The following is a 6,000-nucleotide window of genomic DNA, read 5'->3' as shown; positions in this document are numbered from 1 at the left end:
TACCAAGAAGTTCAATCTATGTGTTGGTCCTGAGGAGCCATCCCACTTCCCCTGAGGCTTGTCGCATGGGATATAGCCTCACATGCTGACTCGACCTAGAGTGGCCCTAGAGCTACGTGCCCCGAACCCGGAAAAGAGTTTTGCTGAAGCAGGGGCCTGGGGAGCTTCTGGAGGAGAGAAAAGATCCATTGCTCAACATATGCCTCCTGTATGCCCAGCCCATGTTGGGAGCACAAAACAAGGTCGACTCTCCAGTCATCTGTTCACCCACGTGCTCCCTCATTTACTCAAGCTTTCCCTGCCCCTACTGTGTGTTAGTGAAGGTAACAGACAATTATGCCCAATAGGATAGACCACAGAAAGGGAGATGTCAAGGCCAATGTCTGACTACTGGCAGGGGTGACTGAGAGGAGGATGGTTCCTCTCCCTGAGTGGAGACCTGGTTTCTGGAAATGTTGAAGAACCTGTTTTTGGCTGTATCGACCTTGATGTGCCCAGAGGACACCCATGGGTGGTGGTTTAGTCGCTAAGTCATGTCCAACTCTTGTGATCCCGTGGACTGTAGCCCGCCAGGCTCCTCTGTTCATGGGATTCTCCAGGGAAGAATATTGGAGTGGGTTGCCATTTCCTTCTCCAGGGGACACCCATGGGGTGTACATAATTGGATCTAAGGGCCTGGAAGCCAATGGGTAAAGAAGGGTGAGGTATTGGGGTTTGGGAGTCACGTCATTTCCCAGATAAGGGCTACGGGCTGTGGAGGGGTTAGCATGGGCGTCAAAGATGGCAGTGGGTCTGAAGAGTGGCTGCCTGGGGCCTGCTGTCCTGAACATGCTTGTAAACTGAGCAGAAAGGACTCAGTGGGACTTGAGGGGAGGTCCTCACAACAAGGAGGGACAGCCTCTGAAGTTTTGTCCATCTTCTCAGGGACCAGGCACTCCCTCTGAATCTTCATGAGAACTAAGGAGAGGGGGGCAGCACAAGGGCCAGATTGGCCAGGATCAGACTTGTGTTTACTTCTTCATCCATTGGTCCCTCAATCCAGGAGGGCTCTTTATTCTCGCCCCAATTTGGAACAGGCTTCATATCCTTCTCCTGCATTCTAGAGAATCTGACCAGGCAGACAGAGGTAAAACAACTTGCTCACGGTCTCAGAGCAAGTGGGTAGCAAGTGAAGCTTAAAATAAAAGTTTAATGTCCTGCCTTCCTCAGCCCCATGTCCAGGCCAGGAATTGGTGGGCATTGTTGTGTGTGGGCAAGGTTTAGTACCAAACTGCTTGGCCCCGGCTCCTTCCCGCATGCCCTGTTGTCCACAGGCCCCTCTTTGCAAGAAGCCTGCTTTTCCAGTGGACCACATGCTCGAAGGTTCTGGATGTGAATCTCCCCATGAGCCAAGCTCTTTTCTGGAGACCTGCACCCTCAGTTGAAATCTCACCCCACTTCAGCCAAACTTCCAACTCCTCTTCCCCCAGGGCTGGTGGGCTAACTTCTAAATAGATTACACAAATGTTTGAATGCACGATTCTAAATACTGCAATTTGTCTGTCCTATCTGTCGACCTTTGCCTCCATGCCTTTGACATGTTTTGATTCTCCAGGGTTGTGGGTTTTGTTTCATCAACAAGGAGACCGTGTGGTTAATTATCCTTTGACCTTCGGGGTCAGGGCCTCCATCTGGGCAGGAAACACCCAGAGCTCCAGGAGTTTCTTGGCATTTAGTTGTCATTGCCAACAGCTCCCATGCTCCCCCCCCCACCCCACCTCCCTGCAGTGTTCCCGCCTGTCTCTCTCACCCACCAAGCCCTCCCCCAAGTTCCACCAGAGGCCAGGACTTTTGCCCCACAGCAGCTTCGGCCCATCCTCATCTCTGAGTCCCTTGCTGAGGACGAAGCCTGAGGCAGGGTGGCAAGATGACTGGATGAGGTTCAGAAGCTTAAGAACACAAACACCTGAGCTAAGTGTTAGGTGCACAGGGGAAGCTGCCTTCCTGGGGCCCAAGGCTGAGAAAGTGGGCTGCCTTGTGCCCTAGGGATGGCCTCCTGGGAGTTAGCCCTAGAAGGCTCAAGGGCTTGACTTGTCACTTGAAAATCCTGCATCAACCAGCTGATTTTCTTTGTGAAATGTTCTTTGGGTAGCTGGACAGCCCTTGGTGGAGGACGTTCATGGGGACATTTGTAAAAAGAAGGTTCTGGGGGCCCCACCGCCTGCCCCTGAATCTCAGCCTAGAGGAGGCAATAGCATGTGTGCAGCAGGGGCTGAGCAGAGACACATGGGCTTCGGTGAGGCCCAGGTGAGGCACAAGAAAGGGGAGCAGAGAGCCTTCCGGCTGGGCTCTGCTTCATGGGCGAGGATCAGAAATCCAGAGGTGAGACGGAAAGATGTTCAAGGCATGGAGAAGAGGGACAAATCCATGAGGGTGGGAGAACCAGGACTTGTGCCCAACCCAATGGTTCCACAAGGCTGGGGTGGAGTGTATGAAGGGTGGAGGGCCATGCAGTTGGGGAGGAAGGGTGAGGCCAGGCCACCAGGCCAGACTAAGATCTTGGTTTTATTTGATAAGCAGTGGAAGCCATTCCACATCGTCTTGCTTAGCCATGAAAACAGAAAAACAGCACAATGCTTTTCTATGCCCTGTGGAACATTTACTTGAGTCATGGCAATAAACTGGAGTCTTTGTTATGGTCGTTGGGGCCTGTTTTGAGAGATGGGGATGGAATTTGTGGCAGCCCTAAGCTCCCCAAGCCCACCCTGGCCCCTTCTCTCCTGCCCAACATTTCTCCCGGGGATTTTGGCAGAAGTGAACAATACTCAAATCCCAGAACATTCTGAGGCTGCCTTCACGTTCACTGCTTTCAGCTGGAACCCTTGAGATGTCATGCAGGGCCTTGGCCGGGTGGTGTCCCACCGATGCAGATGAGGAAGATCATGGAGCAGGGCTGGCATTTTAATAACGCTCTTCCTTTTTTATTGCTTCCCTTGTGGCTCATCTGGTAAAGAATCTGCCTGCAATGTGGGAAACCTGGGTTCAATCCCCGGGTTGGGAAGATCCCCCGGAGAAGGGAAAGGCAACCCACTCCAGTATTCTGGCCTGGAGAATTTCATGGACTGTATAGTCCATAAGGTCGCAAAGAGTCAGACACGACTGAGCGACTTTCACACCATCACATCACATCCTTCTTTGTTATCAAACTCATTTGGGAATAGGAACAGTTATCGATTTTTGCTGACCTACAAATTACATGACTATTCAGCTCATAAAGTCTGCACTTGGAATATCCTATTATATCCAGACTGAGGCTTGGTCAGTGAGGAGGCTGTGCCGCCCACCTGAGGATGAGCTGACAGGGGCGGGGGTCGTGGTGTCTGTGTTGGGAAGGGGCTGCCGTGGCATGTTCCTCCAACTCCCTCTGCCCTCTCTACCCACAGAGAACTGCAACCCCAGTACTTTTTTGGACAGGAGCTGCCAATTTGGCTTTGTGCTGGAGGAGTAAAGAAATCCTTGCCCAGCCACCAGGAGGTCTTCTGGGGTGGTTAGGCAACAGTGGTCTAGGTCAGGGCCACTCTTGCTGACCTCCTTACTAGGGGTGCACACTTTACATCTTGAGGCTTCTGGTGGTACTGTTGAGGGAAGGCAGGCCGGGGTCTGGGGTCCTGGATCAACTGTGTCTGGGCCCCCTTCAGCTGTAGGAGCCCTGTGCCCACAAGATCACAGTGCTCTGACCACTCTGTGCCTCTACCCCACCCCCACCCAAACATCAAAGCTGGTGGGGGTTGGGCAGCTGTGGTGAGGTCAAAACTGTCCAGCAGAAGCAGCAAAGCCAGGAAACTTGGAGTAAGCTGCCCCCATGTCCCAAGCCATGTGCCCAGCCATTGAGCTGTGTGTGGGTCCCGGTGCTCAGGGCATCACCCAGTAAGGAAAACTACAAGGCTGAAGCTGTCATGCTGGGCTTGGGCATCCCAGGAGCAAGGCTCACTTGGCCTTTGGATGGAGTCTCCCTCCCAGGCCCTTCCCTGACACGCTTGCCCTTGGGCTGCTGGAAGAACCTCTCGTCTCCCTCAGAGAGGAGTCTGGGAGGAAAGATGAGCTGATTGAATGTGTTGTGCACTGTGTGTGTGTGGCCTGTGGGGCCCGGAGGGAGGGTGATGGACAGAAAAGCTTTGTCTCATGTCGTTCCAGGTGTAGCTTCCATTTGTGGCACGGGCTGCAGAGCCCCCAGCACCTCCTGGGGCAGTTTAGCACAGACCGTGGGGACAGCCATAGTTATTTCCGGGTGGAGCTGTGGCCTGGGAAGTTTGGCCCGTGATCAGTCTTCTTGACACAAGTCTGCTTCCCTGGGCAAGGCTGGGACAGAACCGCCCCCTCAGTTCATGATGCAGAGTGCATGTAGGTCTCATTCCTTTGGTGCTAAAGCCACCCCTGACCCTCGTGTGGACACTGCCATCTCTTGGCCTGGTCACCCTGTCTCTCCCAGCACCTGACATCAGACAGCTTTCTCTTGGGCTACAATCATCAAGAGACCCTCTGAAGCTGGGGAATTAGGGCTCATGCCTGGGAAAAGAAAGGAAAAGAAAGATCCCAGTTAAAGCCATCAGTCTGCCCAGGCAGCCAAGTCTAAGGTGTCAGCCAAGAGTGCCAAGAATGCCTTGGAGCAGTAACTGGGCCTAGAACTGCCTAAGAGACCTTGCTCACTGTGTTTTGCCTTTAGTTGCATTCAAACCAAACTCATGCTGAACCAGCTGGCACATGAGCACTGGTTCTGGGCTTTAGCCTCGTGCCCTCCACTTTCCCCATCCTAAGATGGGGTGACACTGCAGCTACTGCTGTGGGGATCCCTGGGAAAAAAGCAGGCCCTTATGACCCTCTGGCCACCTGGCTTGGGGGTTGAGCTTGGAGCTGAACTGTTGATCAAGGTAGACCCTGAGAGAACCACAGAGTACCTCAGCTCAGGATCCTTGTCTGAAATCCAGAGGATGGTGAAGCCAGAGTCATCCTGGTCAGATGGGACAAATCCTGGCCCAGAAACACCCTAAACATCAAATTCAAATAATAACACCAACTGGATGCCTCTGGTCAAGTCAACTTTTGTAGTGCCCCTCTTGAAGGCTCTACAATGCTGTTAAGCATCATTTAGCTAAAAGGTACTGTCTCTTTCTCCCTCCTTTTTTTCTGATGGATAAACAGAGACCCAGAGGGCTTCAGTGACTTGTACAGCAGAATGAGGCCCCAGCTGCATTATCTTGGGGAGTGTGCTGCTTTAGGACCTGCCTGACCACCTCTCTTTTCTGTGTAAGGGGAAAAATACTATACTCCAGGAGTTGGTGATGGACAGGGATGCCTGGCGTGCTGCAGTCCATGGGGTCACAGAGTCGGACACAACTGAGCGACTGAATTGAACCGAACTATAGTTGGGGAGGGTGGTTGTTTCAACAGATTTTTATTTCTCACAGATCTAGAGGCTGTCAAGGAGATCAAGATCAAAGTGACAGCAATGTAGGTTTTATTCTGAGACCTCTTCGATTGGCTTGTAGGTAGCCACCATCTTGTTGTGAGCCGATGTGAGTGCCTCTTTGTGCACACAACATGAGAGGGAGCAAGCCCTTTGTGTCTCTTCTTCTAGGTGCACTAATTCCACTATGAGGACCCCAGCCTTATGACCTCATCTACAGCTAATCACCTCCCAAAGGCCCCACCTCTAAATACCATCCCATTAGTGACAGACTTTTAACATATGAGTCGAAGTGGGGCAGGCATTCAGTCCATAGCACCATGGTAGCGATCTGGCTGCCTGGCAAATGTCAAGCTTCTCCTGTGGGTCTGTGGCCTCACTGCCCCTTTAACTTACCACTGGGGATAGGGGCTTCCTTTGCCTTATATTCCAGCAATGGCTCAATACTTTAAGACTGACATTCACAGTACATGATGATTTTAGGTTGGGTTATCCAAGCACCCCCTACCCCCTCTTCCCCTCCCCAGTGCACACACCTGGGAAGATGCTTTCCTTGG

This window comes from Oryx dammah, unplaced genomic scaffold (assembly GCF_014754425.2).
Source record: "Oryx dammah isolate SB20612 unplaced genomic scaffold, SCBI_Odam_1.1 HiC_scaffold_23, whole genome shotgun sequence".
Lineage (NCBI taxonomy): Eukaryota > Metazoa > Chordata > Mammalia > Artiodactyla > Bovidae > Oryx > Oryx dammah.
The sequence above is the reverse complement of the archived record's forward strand: the minus strand, read 5'-3'. Positions refer to the sequence as shown.